This window comes from Mobula birostris, chromosome 20, assembly GCF_030028105.1.
Source record: "Mobula birostris isolate sMobBir1 chromosome 20, sMobBir1.hap1, whole genome shotgun sequence".
Taxonomy (NCBI): Eukaryota; Metazoa; Chordata; class Chondrichthyes; order Myliobatiformes; family Myliobatidae; genus Mobula; species Mobula birostris.
This window is the reverse complement of record NC_092389.1, coordinates 5,944,987-5,962,163: the sequence shown is the minus strand read 5'-3', so window position 1 is coordinate 5,962,163 and position 17,177 is coordinate 5,944,987.

Genomic DNA, 17,177 nt, shown 5'->3' with positions numbered 1-17,177 from the left:
ATTTCATGGGCAATTATATATTCTCTGATATGCAAATAAATTGGTACAAAGTAGACCTCCTGAAAACACCAGTCGATCTTCTAAAGGAAATTATTGGCCAATACATAGCAAGGATCTTACTCTTCGTGCTACCAAAATATGATTACTAAAGAGAGACTATATCAACAATTAAAATGCCTGAAGCCAGAAGAAAATCTAAAACAAAATACTAAATGATATTCTTTATTTAGAAAGCAGAGCACTGCAAGAATACATTAAAGCAGAGCACCCTCTAGTAACAGGGGTCTAAACTGCATGAATTTTGATAAATACAGTACCTGCTCTCTATACCTCCCCCTTTGCATTTAAGTACAAATGCCTGTGGATTAGTTAATAATCTAGTTTCAGCACTTGGTGAAATGCATTAGCCTGAAGCACTAAATTGCTCTAGTATGTGAATGTTGATAAGAGATCAATGAATCGTAATTAACATTTTTTTGAATGATGATAATCTCAAGGATGCACAGAAAAGGAAATGTCAGTGTTTACATACTCTGCTGGGTCATTAATAACAACACATCGGCACGGTTTGGAAATTAAACAATTGATACATAACACTGGACAACAAATTTTGTGTTTTATATTTGCAATTAATTTAGATCACTTTGTAGAGATCTGTTTTCATTTTGACACAAAAGAGTCTTTTTCTGGTGATCAACGTCAAAAAAAGCCACATTAAATCCACTGTGAATCAATGTTGTAAAACAATAAAACATGAAAACTTCCAAGGGGGAGGTGAATATTTTTTATAGGCACTGTATGTTGATTGGCTGTATCACACTCTGGTATGGAAACACCGATGCCCTCGAACAGAAAATCCTACATAAAGTAGTGGATACGGCCCAGTCCATCACTGGTAAAGCCCTCCCAGCACTGAGCAGATCTACTGGAAACATCGTCGCAGGAAAGCAGCATCCATCATCAGTGACCCACACTACCTAGGTCATGCTCTCTTCTCACTGCTGTCATCAGAAAGGAAGTACAGAAGCCTCAGGACTCACATCACCAGGTTCAAAAACAGTTACTACCCCTCAACCATCAGGCTCCTGAACCAAATGGGATAACTTCACTCAACTTCACTTGCCCCATCAGTGAAATGTTCCCACAACCTATGGACTCACTTCCAAGGACTCTACACCGCATGCTCTCGATATTTATTGCTTATTTATTATTATTATTATTATTATTACTACTTTCATTCTGTCTTTGCACAGTTTGTTGTCTTTTGCACACTGCTTGAATGCCCAAGTTGTTGCGGTCTTTCATTGATTCTATTATTCTATTCTGGATTTATTGAGTACATCTGCAAGAAAATGAACCTCAGGGTTATATATAGTAACATTTATGTACTTTGATAATACATTTACTTTGAACTTCCATCATTTCAGCCCAAGCAGCTGAGTGTGATGTACATGACAACAACAATCAGATTAACATTGTGCAGGAAGGGAAGAAACCCCAGGGGGATTTCACTTCAAGATAGTAATTTGAACAATCAAGCAACAATGAGAAATCCCCCATGAGACTCCAATCAAGGCTCCTTCTGAGACATTGCAACAATTGACCATTTCAAGTGGCGTAATGGGCCATCTGTTCCATTGTTCCCAAGGAAGCTCCAGACTTCACTCGGTTCTCAACGTGACCTTATCAAATAGTAGCATACTTCCCTGTAAAATACAGTTCCTTACACTTGTGCCCTCTCACCCAGTCTGCAAATAAAATAGGAACGGTCCCTACACTGGAGTAGAGTGGAGCCAGTTTTAGTCATAGAGTCAGTCACAGAGCACTACGTCACAGAAACAGGCCCTGCAGCCCATCTAGTCCATGCTGAACTATCATTCTGCCTCGTCCCATCAACCTGCACCCAACCACTGTCCTCCAAAACCCTCCCATCCATGTATTTATCCAAGTTTTTCTTAAATGTTGAATGTTGAAAGTCATAGAGAGATAAAGTATGGAAACAGCCTTTCAGCCCAAGGTGTCCTTACCAGCCACCAGTATGCACTGTTTCATCTAATCTTAACAATGGACTCCACAAACTTTATAAAAATAGCTGTAAGCAAGGGTGTCCCCACAAAATCTTTCTGCGTCTTCCCCAAACAGAAGCCCCGGCTAAACCATGAGATACGCAATCTGCTGAGGGACAGATCAGGGTCATTCAGGTCTGGCGACCAAGTAAGATAAGGCTTTCTTTCCTCCACCGTCAATGCTGCCCTCACCTGCATCTCTTCCATTTTGTACACATCTGTCCTTACCCCATCCTCCTGCCACCACACCAGGGATAGGGTTCCGGTTGTCCTCCCCTACCACCCTACTAACCTCCACATCCAGCACATAATTCTCTGTAACTTCCACCACCCCCAATGAGATCCCACCACCAAGCACATCTTTCCCTTTCTCCACTTTCTGCTTTCCGCAGGGATCGCTTCCTACGTGACTCCCTTGTCCATTCGTCCCTCCATACTGATCTCCCTCCTGGGACTTACCCTTGCAAGCAGAATAAATGATACACCTGCCCCCACGCCTCCTCTCTCACTACCGTTCAGGGCCCTAAACAGTCCCTCCAGGTGAGGTGACACTTCACTTGTGAGTCCGTTGGGGTCATATACTGTGTCTGGTGCTCCTGGTGTGACCTCCTGTATATCGGTGAGATCCAACGTAGATTAGGAGACTGCTTCACCAAGCACCTATGCTCTGTCCACCAGAAAAAGCAGATGTCAGTCATTTTAATTCCACTTCCTATTCTCATTCCAATATGTCAATCCATGGCATCCTCCATTGTCATGATGAGGCCACACTTAGGTTGGAGGAACAACACCTTATATTCTATCCAGGTAGCCTCCAACCAAATGGCATGAACATTGATTTCTCAAACTTCTGGTAATTCCACTCCCCTCTCCTTCACCATTCACCATTCTTGTTTCCCTCTCTCTCGTATCTCCTGACCTGCCCATCAGCTCCTTCTGGTGCTCCTCCTCCTTCCCTTTCTTCCATGATCTTCTACCCTCTCCTATCAGATTCCTTGCCCTCCTCCAGCCCTTTACCTCCTTCACCAATCAACTTCCCAGTTCCTTACTTAACCCCCTTCCCCTCTCCCGGTTTCACCTATCACCTACCACCTTGAACTTCTTCCTCCCCTCCCCCCACCTTCTTACCCTGACCTCTCATCTTTTTTTCCAGTCCTGATGAAGAGTTTCAGCCCGAAATATCTAGTGTTTACTCTTTTCCATAGATGCTGCCTTACTTGCTGAGGTCCTCCAACATTTTCTGTGTTTTGTCTAAAATAGAGGAGGTCCAGGTACAATCTCCAGAAAGCCATCTCACAGGAGGAGTGGCAATTCTAAACTAAACTTGAATCAATGAAGAATGCGTGACAGTTGTGCCAGGGCTTAAATACTATGACCGCTTACAAAGTGAAACTAAGCGACATAGGTGACAACAGGGTTTCGTTTCCAGATGAGCTCAATGCCTTCTACATTCACTTTGACCATCAAACCATGAAGGAACCATCACAAACTCCCACAGCCCCCGATAATCCTATGGTTTCAGTCTTTGAGGCCAACATGTGAACAGCCTTTAGGAGGGTGAACCCATGGATAGCATCTGGTCCACAAGGAGTACCTGGCCAAGTACTAAAGACCTGTGCTGATCAACTGGCTGGAGTGCTCACTGAGATTGCTAACCTCTCGCTTGGGCAGTCTGAGGTACCCAACTGCTTCAAGCAGGTTTCAATTATACCAGTGCCTGAGGAGAATGTGGTAACCTGCCTCAATGTCTATAGTCTAGTAGCACTGATATCCACAGTGATGAAGTGCTCTGAGAGGTTGGTGATGAAACATATCAACTCCTGCCTGAAAAGCGACTTGGATCAGCTCAATTTTGCCTCCCGGCACAATAGGTCCACAGCAGATGTCATTTCATTGGCTCTTTACTCAACCCTGGAACATCTGGACAGCAAAGATGAGTATATCAGGATGCTGTTTCTCGACTATAGCTCAACATTCAATACTATCATCCCCTCAAAAACTCATCAATAATCTTCAAGAGCTTGGCCTCAATACCTCCTTGTGCAATTGGATCTTCAATTTCCTCACTTACAAACCATAGTCAGTTCAGACTGGCAAAAATATTGCCTCCACAATCTCCATCAGCACAGGCGTACCACAGGCTGTGTGCTTAGCCACCTGCTCTACTCACTTTACACTTATGACTGTGTGGCTAAGCTCAGTTCCAATGCCATATTTAAGTTTGCTGATGACACCACTGTCGTAGGCCAAATCAAAGGACATGAATAATCAGTATATAGGAGAAAGACTGAAAATCTGGCTGAGTGGTGCCACAACAACAATCTCTAAGGAAGCCCAAAGAGCTGATTATTGACTTCAGGATGAGGAAACCAGAGGTCTATGAGTCAGTCCTCACCTGGGGAATCAGACGTGAAAAGGGTCAGTATCTTTAAATTCCTCTGTGCTATCATTTCAGGGGATCTGTCCTGGGTCCAGCACATAAATGCAATTACAAAGAAAGCGCGAGAGTGCCTCTACTTTCTTAGAAGTTTGTGCAGGTTCGGCATGATATCTAAAACTTTGACAGACTTCTATAGATGTGTGTTGCAGAGTATATTGAAGGTTGCATGATGGCCTGGTATGGAAACACCAATGCCCTTGAACAGAAAATCTTACAAGTCATGGATATGGCCCAGTCCATCACGGGAAAAGCCCTCCCCACCATTGAGCACATCTACACGGAGTGCTGTCGAAGGAAAGCAGCATCCAATATCAAGGACGTCCAGTACTCAGACCATGCTCTCTTCTTGCTGCTGCCATCAGGAAAAAGGTACAGGAGCCTTAGGTCCCACATCACCAGGTTCAGGAACAGTTATTACCCCTCAACCATCAGGCTCTTGAACCAGAGGGGATAACTTCACTCAACTTCACTTGCCCCATCACTGAACTGCTCCCACAACCCATGGATTCACTTTCAAGGACTCTTCGTCTCACGTTCTCAATATACAGTATATTGCTTGCGTATGTATTATTGTTATTTCTTTCTTTCTTTTGTATTTGCACAGTCTGTTGTCTTTTGCACATTGGTCGCCTGTCCTTTTGGGTACAGTCCTTCATTGATTCTGTTATGTTTCTTGGATTTACTGAATAAGCCCACAAGAAAATGAATCTCAGGTGGTGACATATATATACTTTAATAATAAGTTTACTTTGAACTTTAAACTTAATCCTAACTATTTATTATCCTCACGTTCCCATTAACTGTTACCCAAGTTCTAACACTCACCTACACAATAATTACAGGGGTCAGTTACCCTACTAACTTATTATGTACAGCGCCTATAAAAAGTGTTCACCTCCCCCCAGAAGTTTTCATGTTTTATTGCTTTACAACATTGAATCACAATGGATTTAATTTGACTTTTTTGACACTGATCAACAGAAAAAGACTCTTTTATGTCAAAGTGAAGACAGACCTCTACAAAGTAATCTAAATTAATTACAAAATATAAACCACAAAATAATTGATTGCGAAAGTATTCATCCCTGTTTAATATGACACACTAGATCATCACTGGTGCAGCCAATTGGTTTTAGAAGTCACATAATGAGTTAAATGGAGATCACCGTGTGCAGTCAAGGTACTTCAGCTGATTGTAGTAAAAATACACCTGTATCTGGAAGGTCCAACTGCTGGTGAGCTAGTACTTTGGCAAAAACTATACCATGACAAAATGACAAAAGGAAACTCCAAGCAACTCCATGAAAAGATTATTGAAAAGCACAAGTCAGCAGATCGATACAAGTAAATTTCCAAGTCACTGAATATCCCTTGGAGTACAGTTAAGTCAATTAAGAAATGGAAAGAATATGGCACAGCTGTAAATCTGCCTTAGAGCAGACTGTTCTCAAAAACTGAGTGACCGTGCAAGGTAGAGGATAAAATGAATGCAGCAAAGTACGAGGAATCCTGGCGGAAAACCTGATGCAGTCTGCAAGAGAACTGTGACTTGAGAACTGCGACTGTGATTTGTTTTCCAGCCAGACAATGATCCCAAGCATAAAGCCAAAGCTACACAGGAATGGCTTAAAAACAACAAAGTCAACATCCTGGCATGGTCAAGTCAGAGCCCAGCCCTTAATCCAACTGAGAATTTGTGGCTGGACTTGAAAGAGGCTGTTCACTCACGATCCTCCATGCAATCTGACAGAGCTTGAGCAGTTTTGTAATGAAGAATGGGGAAAAATTTCAGTGTCCGGATGTGCAAAGCTGATAGAGACCTATCCACACAGACTCGAGGCTGTAATGGCTGCCAAAGGTGCACCTACTAAATACAGGGCTGACGAAGGGGGTGAATATTTATGCAATCAATTATTTTGTGTTTTAAATTTGTAATTAATTTAGATCACTTTGTAGAGATCTGTTTTCACTTTGACACGAAAGAGTCCTTTTCTGTTGAGCAGTGCAAAAAAACAGCCAAATTAAATCCACTGTGATTCAATGTTGTAAAACAATAAAACATGAAAATTTCCAGGCCAGGGCGGGGTGAATACCTTTTGCAAGCACTATATTTTGGAGTTGAGGAAGAAAATGGATTAGATTGAGGAAAGCCAAGTGATCAGAGAGAATGTATAAACGCTACCCGAGCAGAGACACGAGGGATTCTACAGATGCTGGAAATCCAGGGCAACGCATACAAAAAGCTGGAGGAATTTGCGGGGGTTGGGGTCTGTGAAGAAATGGACATTCGGTATTCCAGGCCAAGACCCTTCATCAGAACTGGAAAGAAAGAGAGCAGAAGCCGGAATAAAAGGGTAGGGGGAGGGTGGAAGCACAAGCTGGCAAGTAATAGGTGAGGCAGGAGGGTGGTACAGGAGGCTGGGGTAGAATCTGTGTAATTGGAGTCATGAGGTAACAGCTACTGGCCACATCTATAGTGCGAAATAAACTGTCAACATGTTGGGCCCGAATCCCCACCCCATCATTTCTGATGAAGGGCTTCAGTTTGAAAGGTTGACAGTTTATTTCCGTCTTTTGATACTGCCTGACTTGCTGAGTTTCCTCCAGCATCTGCAGAATCTCTTGTGCCATCGGGATTTTATATCCCCCAGTCACTTCTTGAACTGAATCAAAACTGTACTCAAGCCTTGTGTGACAAGGCTCATCCAAGTCTCTTGTTGGATGTCCCAGTGTTCAGGTGTTGAAAACATTAATAGTCTGAACAAGGTGCTAAGGGGCTACAATATCAGGATGTTTAGTTCTTGTTAAAGCAGACTTTACTTGTCCTCTCTCATCGTCAGCTTCAGTCCATGTCACTTCACATGGGTTCTCAGACAGTAGCCAAGACGCAAATAAAATACATTCTTATCTGGGGTGGTTGTAAACTGAGTTTTGGCCCTCCTAATCAGAAATGGGCTTCCACCACCAATTGCTCCAAAGATCTTCATGGGTGTGTCAATGAAGTTCAACACCAAACTATATTTAGGGATTGTCGAGTCAGATGAACGGAGCCTCTGACCAATAGGTAGGCTTGAAGGAATATATTTATGTCCTTTAGGAAGGCTGGGAATCTTAGCAAGAGATTGTTAGGACAGAACTGAAGCAGATGAAAACCTTGGCAGACTGCTGACTCCAGCTTTGGGGCAATTAAAATCAAGGTTGCTCGAGAGACCAGAACAATAACTGAAGAGTCAATACCTTAGAGGGGCTGAACAGGGCACAGATTCAGGGCATGAGTCCATGGGAGATTTAAAATATAAATTTTAAAACTGAAACATTGTTTAGTCAATCGAGGTCCAGCGAACACTGAAAGGTGGGAGATAGACACTTAGGACGATATAATTTCACATTGACCTCCTGGACTTGTGTGGCACAGTTTCTGACAGAGTTACCAGGATTGAAGCGGGGAGGGGAGAGGGGGTGGAAGCAGCTGTTCAATGAAAAAAATCCTCAAAGGACAATAAATTCTCTTGAAGCCATCACTGATGCAAAATATATTCCTAGTTTACTACAAAATTTATATTCTCTATCAACATGCTATTCGTGCGACTTATTCAGCTTCAGTAATCTAACTGGACTCTGACCAAGAATATGATATTAATTCAGAAATATGTTTTATGTCCTTCAGGCACAACTCTACTTGGCTGCAAGAGCTATTTGTGCCTAATTTAAATATAATTTCCTATTAACACACCATTAACATTTCAATGTGCTGAATATTCTTTTTCTGCTCCTGGTAGTACTCAGTACTTTGGCCCCATTATACATTCAAAAAATTAAAGATTAGCTTTATTTGTCACATGTACATTGAAACATGCAGAGAAATGGGTCATTTGTGTCAAATCAAATCAGCAAAGTTCATGCTGGCGGCAGCCCACAAGTGTTGCCAGCTTCTGGCACCAACATAGCATGCCCATACCTTACTAACCATAAACTCATATGTCTTTGGACTGTGGGAGGAAACCAGAGCACCTGGAGGAAACCCATACGGTCACAGGGAGAATGTACAAACTCCTTACTGAGAGTGGTGGGAATTGAACCCTGATCAGTGATCACTAGTGCTGTATTATTGTTACGCTAACCACTGCTGCCACTGTGTCAACTTTTATGCTTCTGATGGTGTTGTCGGCGGGCTTCTGAAAGAAGGACTTTTTTATTGGAAAGATATTGGGGTGATTTATTGTGGACCCTCTAACGTCTGGTGGCTTGTTTTTTTTTCAGACTTAAAAGCATTAAAAAATAAAAATAAAATCAGTTGGGTTCTTCCCACCCTGGTAGTCAAGCTGCAGTCCTTCAGGCCTTGGATCCAGTTTCATTAGATTCAAAGTTCAAAGTCAAGTATCTCATTGTATGTGTGAGTACTTGTATACACTGGTGCAATAAAAATTGACCAACAGCATCCAAGCACTAGCATCATATAAGCAGCACTCTCGAGAAGGAAAAAATACATTAAACATAAATTATACTTGTTTAAAAAAAACACAATTAGACCAAAAACAAAGTCCATTTTAGTGCAAAATAATCAAAGTGGTCATAGTCACAAACAGGAGAAAATCTGCAGATGCAGGAAATCCAAGCAACACACACAAAATGCTGGAGAAACTCAGTAGGCCAAGTATCTTTGTATCCAGTGCTCATGGTGTGACCTCCTGTATATCAGTGCGACTTGACATAGATTGGGAGACCACTTCGCTGAGCACCTACCAGAAAAAGCGGGATCTCCCAGTGGCCATGCATTTTAGTTCCACTTCCCATTCCCATTCCAACATGTCAGTCCATGGCCTCCTCTACTGTCGCGATGAGGCCACACTCAGGTTGGAGGAGCAACACCTTGTATTCTGTCTGCGTAGCCTCCAACCTGATGGCATGAACATTGATTTCTCGAAGTTCCGGTAATGGCCCCCCATCCCTTTTTCCCTCCCTCACTTTATCTCCTTGCCTGCCCATCACCTCCCTCTGATGCTCCTCCCCCTTTTTTTTTCTTCCTTGTCCTTCTGTCCTCTCCTATCAGACTCCCCCTTCTCCAGACCTGTATCTCTTTCACCCATCAACTTCCCAGCTCTTTACTTCACCCCTCCTCCCTTTCAGTGTCACTTATTATCTTGTGTTCCTCCTCCCCTCCCCAAACCTTCTCATTCTTTCTCCAGTCCTGACGAAGGGTCTGGGCCGAAAACGTCAACTATATTTTTTTCCTTAGATGCTGACTGGCCTGCTGAGTTCTTCCAGCATTTTGTGTGCATTGTTTGTTAAAATTGTCAAAGTGTTGCTAAGCTGTAGTGACTAGGGAGTTCACAGATGGTTCAAGAATTGAATGACTAGGGGAAGTAACTGTTCTTGAGCTGGTGGTGTAGAACTTTAGGATTTTGACTGCTCTATCAAGTCAATCTACTTGTTTGTTTCCATGTCCTCAATACCCTTACCTCTATCAATCAGAGAAAAGTACTTATCAATCTGAACATATTGCTGTGCCTGGCAGGTGCCATGTCTTCCCAAGCCTGATATCCTCCAGTCGACCGCTGCAATAGAAAATGATTCTGACCATGAAATTAGCTTTAAATTGGCTGAAATGTTTTGTTGTAAAAACTTTAAATCAAAGTAAAATTTCACAACCTTTTATGGAACCAGCTGGGTGGTCTGAAATGATGAAATGGGCAAAGAGAGTAGGAGGGGGGTCAATATCTGCTCATAAGCAATGGACAAATTAGTATTTTTTTATAGAAAACAGAAGACCAGCTGCTAACAAAAATATCATGGGTGAGAAATTCCATTACATCACAATGTTCATTTCAGCATCGTGTGCTTGAAAATGTACTTTAGTAGTTTTTAACCTACAACCATTAGGCTCCTCAACCGTAAACTGTTCACCAAACACAACCCATGGACTCACTTTCAAGGACCCTACAACTCATGTTCTCAGTTTTATTTATTTACTTATCTACTTAGACTACCTGGACACGAGTGGTCAATTAATCTAACAACCCACGTATTAGCAGGTGGCTTTAGAAATCATGGACCCATTGGTAATCATTTTCCAATGTTCTATAGATTCAGGATCAGTTCCTGTGGATTGGAGGGTGGCTAATGTTGTCCCTCTCTTCAAGAAGGGAGGAAGAGAGAAAACAGGGAATTATAGACCGGTTAGCCTGATGTCGGTGGTGGGAAAGATGATTATAAAAGATGAAATTACGACACATCTGGATAGTAGTAACAGGATCGGTCCAAGTCAGCATGGATTTACGAAGGGGAGATCATGCTTGACTAATCTTCTGGAATTTTTTGAGAATGTGACTATGAAAATGGACAAGGGAGAGCCAGTGGATGTAGTGTACCTGGACTTTCAGAAAGCCTTTGATAAAGTCCCACATAGGAGATTAGTGGGCAAAATTAGGGCACATGGTATTGGGGGCAGAGTACTGACATGGATTGAAAATTAGCTGGCTGACAGAAAACAAAGAGTAGCGATTAATGGGTCCCTTTTGGAATGGCAGGCGGTGACCAGTGGGGTACCGTAGCTGTTTACAATATATATTAATGATTTAGATGAGGGAATTAAAAGTAACATTAGCAAATTTGCCGATGACACAAAGCTGGGTGGCAGTGTGAAATGTGAGGAGGATGTTATGAGAATGCAGGGTGACTTGGACAGGCTGGGTGAGTGGGCAGACGCATGGCAGATGCAGTTTAATGTGGATAAATGTGAGGTTATCCACTTTGGTGGTAAGAACAGGAAGGCAGGTTATTATCTAAATGGAGTCAAGTTAGGAAAAGGGGAAGTACAACGAGATCTAGGTGTTCTTGTACATCAGTCACTGAAAGCAAGCATGCAAGTACCGCAGGCAATGAAGAAAGCTAATGGCATGCTGGCCTTCATAACAAGGAGAATTGAGTATAAGAGCAAAGAGGTACTTCTGCAGTTGTACAGGGCCGTGGTGAGACCACACCTGGAGTACTGTGTGCAGTTTTGGTCTCCAAATTTGAGGAAGGACATTCCTGCTATTGAGGGAGTGCAGCGTAGGTTCACAAGGTTAATTCCCGGGATGGCAGGACTGTCATACGTTGAAAGATTGGAGCGACTGGGCTTGTATACTCTGGAATTTAGGAGGCTGAGAGGGGATCTTATTGAAACATATAAGATTATTAAGGGATTGGACACGCTGGAGGCAGGAAACATGTTCCCGCTGATGGGTGAGTCCAGAACCAGAGGCCACAGTTTAAGAATAAGGGGTAGGCCATTTAGAATGGAGTTGAAGAAAAACTTATTCACCCAGAGAGTGGTGGATATGTGGAATGCTCTACCCCAGAAGGCAGTGGAGGCCAAGTCTCTGGATGCTTTCAAGAAAGAGATGGATAGAGCTCTTAAAGATAGTGGAATCAAAGGTTATGGGGATAAGGCAGGAACTGGATACTGATTGTGGATGATCAGCCATGATCACAGTGAATGGCGGTGCTGGCTCAAAGGGCCAAATGGCCTACTCCTGCGCCTATTGTCTATTGTCTCTTGTCTATATCTTTGAGAGGTTTGAGGAAACCATCAGACTATAATACAAAGGAGCAGAGGATGTGGAGAGTCTACAGAGGGATATAGATAGGTTAAGTGAGTGGGCCAAGGTCTGGCAGATGGAATACAACGTTGGTAAATGTGAGATCATCCACTTTGGAAAGAATAATAGAAGAGCAGATTATTATTTAAATGGTGAAAGATTGCAGTATGCTGGTGTGCAGAGGGACTTGGGAGTGCTTGTGCATGAATCGCAAAAAGTTGGCTTGCAGGTACAACAGTTTATTAAGAAGGCAAGTGGAATGTTGGCCTTCATTGCTACAGGGATTGAATTCAAGCGCAGGGAGATCATGCTGCAACTATGCAGGGTACTGGTGAGGCCGCACCTGGAGTAATGTGTGCAATTCTGGTCTCCTTACTAGAGGAAGGATATACTGGCTTTGGAGGCAGTGCAGAGGAGGTTCACCAGGTTGATTCCAGGGATGAAAGGGTTAACTTATGAGGAGCGATTGAGTCGCCTGGGACTATACTCTCTGGAGTTCAGAAGAATGAGAGGGAATCTTATAGAAACATACAAAATTTTGAAAGGGATAGATAAGATAGAAGTAGGAAAATTGTTTCCATTGGTAGGTGAGACTAGAACTAGGGGACATTGCCTCAAGATTCAGGGGAGAAGACTTAGGACGGAGATGAGGAGAAACTGTTTTTCCCAGAGAGTGGGGAATCTGTGGAATTCTCTGCCCAGGGAAGCAGTTGAGGCTTCTTCACCAAATATATTTAAGATACAGTTAGATAGATTTTTGCATAGTAGGGGAATTAAGGGTTATGGAGAAAAGGCAGGTAGATGGAGCTGAGCTTACGGACAGATCAGCCATGATCTTATTGAATGGCGGGGCAGACTTGATGGGCCGGATGGCCTACTCCTGCTCCTATTTCATATGTTATGTTCTTATTAGGCCATTCAGCCAATCAAGTCTGCTGTGCCAATCAGTTATGGCTCATTTATTTTTCCTTCCAAGTTCAAAGTTTCAAAGTAATTTTACTATCAAAGTATGTATATGTCACCATATATGACCTTAAGATTTATTTTCTTGCAGGGATTCACAGTAGAACCAAGAAATACAATAGAATCAATGAAAGACTACACACAAACACTGACAGACAACCAATGTGCAAAAGAAGACAAACTGCAAATAAAAAAGTGATAATAAATAAATACCAGTAAGTAAATAGCCCATTCCCCTGCCTTCTTCCCATAACCTTTGAGACCCTGACTAATCAAGAACCTGTCAACCTCCACTTTAAATATACCCAATGACTTGGCTGCCACAACTGTCTGTGGCAATGAATTCCACAGATTCACCACCTTCTGGTGAAAGAAATTCTTCCTCATGTCTTTTCTAAAGGGGGTCCTTCCTCTGGTCCTAGACTTCCATCACTGTTGAGAACATCCTCTCTATGTCCATGGTTGGTCACAGGGAGAATGTGCAGACTCTTCCCATACAGCGTGAGAAGGTAGTATTGAACCTGGAAATAAAAGGCATCACCTTTGCTAGCCCAACACCAGCTGCCTACAAGCCATACTCCAGTCTGCAGCTTGGTTTGCTACCTTCAGCCAATCAGAAAGGACCAGGCTGATCACTGCGGTGCAGTGATCACTACAAATTTGTACACAACCACTCATAGTCCAGAGGAGGTTCACAAGAATGATCACGGGAATGAAGAGGTGTGAGGAGCGTTTGATGGCTCTGGACATGTACTCACCGAAGTTTAGAAGAATGAAGGGGGATCCCATTGAATATTGAAAGGCCTGGATAGAGTGGACTTGAAGATGATGTTTCTTATAGTGGGTGAGCCTAAGACCAGAGGGCACAACCTTAGAATACAAGGACATCCCTTTAGAACAGAGATGAGGAGAAATTTCTTTCGCCAGAGGGTGGTGAAGCTACTAACAGCTATGGAGGCCACACCATTGGGTATATTTAAAGCAGAGTTTAATAGGTTCTTGATTAGTATAGTAAATGTGTCAAAAGTTACAGAGAGATGTCAGGAAAATGGGATTGAAAGTTCAAAGTTCAAAGTACATTGTCAAAGTATGTATACATTATACAACCTTGAGATTCGTCTCCTTACAGGCAATCACAAAACAAAGAAACCCAAAGGAACTTTATTTAATAAAAGATCAACAAGCACGCAATGTGCAAAAAATAAAAGCACACAAATAGCATTCAGAAGGAAAGTCAGTCCACGGACCTGAAGCCTGGAGCAGCTGGAGAAGGCCACAGCCTTAGCTCAGCATAGAGCCAAGTAAGCATCATTGAGCAGTAAGCAAAACCAGCCTGCCCATTGCCTCTCATCCTGACTCTCTGCCTTTTCAATCTGGCACAGTGTTTAAATCATCCAAGTATCCGGTTATTCCAACCTCAAGGACCCAGTCCCTTAAGCTTCGATGTGCTCTGGGCCTGGACCTCGCCGTTACCTTTTGGACCATACCTAACATTCCCAAAGCGGCCTGGTGCTTAAGTCGATCATGCCTTGGGTCTTTCCTGGCTCTCAGTTTAGGAGGATAAGCCTTGAATTTTCCTCACCTCTGCTCGCCCCGACTTTGTCTCGCCTCTACTTACCTCAGATCTACCTCAAGCTCACCTTGCACCCACTCGCTTTGACCCTCGATTCTTCCTTGTCTTATCGAAAGGGATAATAAATCAGCGAAGGTTGAATGGCAGAGAAGATTAGATGGGCTGAGTGGCATAATTCTGCTCTTATGGTTTTAAAGTCTTAACATTATGTGTCTAACTTACTACATGGAGGAAAGTTTTCTTCATGAAATTGGAAACATTTGGCAGCTCTGTTTGAGTCAAGAGTGCACAATATATTAGTAACAAATAAGCTAATGTATCCAAACCAGTCAGTTGCTATTTCAACTGAAGTGGTCAATTGCTGAAATACAAAAATGAATTGAAAGTACATTTACATTATATCCATCATTAATTTGTTCCTATGACCTCAATTCAACTGAATTATTTGTTGAACTCCTACGTGAAACTAGGAATAATTTATGGAAACCTCTACATATAGCACCAGAAGTACATCAGTAAGCTCTCAAATCTGAGGCCTCTCTGAGCTGGGCAGATTGATCTTTCTGAGGGTACTGGTACTGATCTGAGAAAAACCTCACTCTTTCTGGGATAGGAAAGGAGAAAATGGCCTGGAGTTCAACAGTCCAGTCTATGCACTTTTTTTGAAAAGTGTGAACACAAAGATCTGAGTTAAGGAACTAGAAGACTTTCATTGCAATGAATACCCCTTCCATCCCCACCTCCAGTATTTACAAGGCGGAATGAGCCACTGACTTGGTACATACAAGAGATTCTGCAGATGCTGGAGGTCCAGAGACACACACACAAAATGCTAGAGGAACTCAGCAGGTCAGGCAGCGTCTATGGAGAGGAATAAAGAATCAATGTTTTTGCTCCTCACTCTTCATCAGGTCCTATGAAAGGTCCCAGCTCAAAGTGTCAACTATATTTTCCTCTCTATAGATGCTGCCAGACCTACTAAGTTTCTCCATTGACTTAGTAAGAGCTTTCCTGCCAGAGGGTTGGGTGTTATGGAGTTTTAATGCCATCTGTACAATTCCAGCTTGAAATACATGCCTGAAACTATCTTCAAGGCACCTTCATCTTCACCTTGCAGTGTCAGTACGCTCAGAAGGAAACCTACCAAATATAGAAAGGCCCAGTTAGAGTGGATATGGAGAAGCTATTTCCTATTGTGGGGGAGTCTAGAGCCAGAGGGCATGGTCTCAGAATAGAATGACTCCACTTACAACAGAGGTGAGGGGGTGTTTCTTCAGCCAGAGGGTGGTGAATCTATGAATTTCATTGCCACAGACAGCTGTGACGGCCAAGTCATTGGGTATATTTAAAGTGGAGGTTGATGGTTTCTTGATTAGTAAGGGGATCAAAGGATACAGGAAGAAATGGAGAAATGCAGGAAAATGGGTCTTAGAGAGAAAATACAGTGGCATGCAAAAGTTTGGGCACCCCTGGTCAAAATTTCTGTTACTGTGAATAGCTAAGCAAGTAAAAGATGAACTGATTTCCAAAAGGCATAAAGTTAAAGATGACACATTTCTTTAATACTTTAAGCAAGAAAACATTTTAATTTCCTTCTTTTACAGTTTAAAAATAACAAAAAAGGAAAAGGGCCGGAAGCAAAAGTTTGGGCACCCTGCATGGCAGTACTTAGTAACACCCTCTTTGGCAAGTATCACAGCTTGTAAACGCTTTCTGTAGCCAGCTAAGAGTCTTTCAATTCTTGTTTGGGGGATTTTTGCCCATTCTTCCTTGCAAAAGGCTTCTAGTTCTGTGAGATTCTTGGGTCGTTTTGCATGCACTACTCTTTTGATGTCTATCCACAGATTCTCGATGATGTTTAGGTCGGGGGACTGAGAGGGCCATGGCAAAACCTTCAGCTCGTGCCTCTTGAGGTAGTCCATTGTGGATTTTGAGGTGTGTTTAGATTCATTATCCTGTTGTAGAAGCCATCCTCTTTTCATCTTCAGCTTTTTTACAGATGATGTGATGTTTGCTTCCAGAATTTGCTGGTATTAAATTGAATTCATTCTTCCCTCTACCAGTGAAATGTTGGAGAGGGGTTCTTTTCATGAAATTCTGCACCCTTTTTTCTCCAAACATATCTTTGCTCATTGCGGCCAGGAAGTCCTATTCAAAAGATTCAAAGGAACATCTAAGCAAGCCTGATGCACTTTGGAAACAAGTTCTGTGGACTGATGAAGCTAAAATAGAACTTTTTGGCCGCAATGAACAAAGGTTTGTTTGGAGAAAAAAGGGTTCAAAATTGCAGAAAATAACACCTCTCCAACTGTTAAGCACGGGGGTGGGATCGATCATGCTTTGGGCTTGTGTTGCAGCCAGTGGCACGGGGAACATTTCACCGGTAGAGGGAATAGACCTTAAGAGAGCAGTGCATGCAAGACGGCCCAAGAATCTCACAGAACTGGAAGTCTTTTGCAAGGAAGAATGGGTGAAAATCCCCCAAACAAGAATTGAAAGACTCTTAGCTGGCTACAAAAAGCATTTACAAGCTGTGATACTTGCCAAAGAGGGTG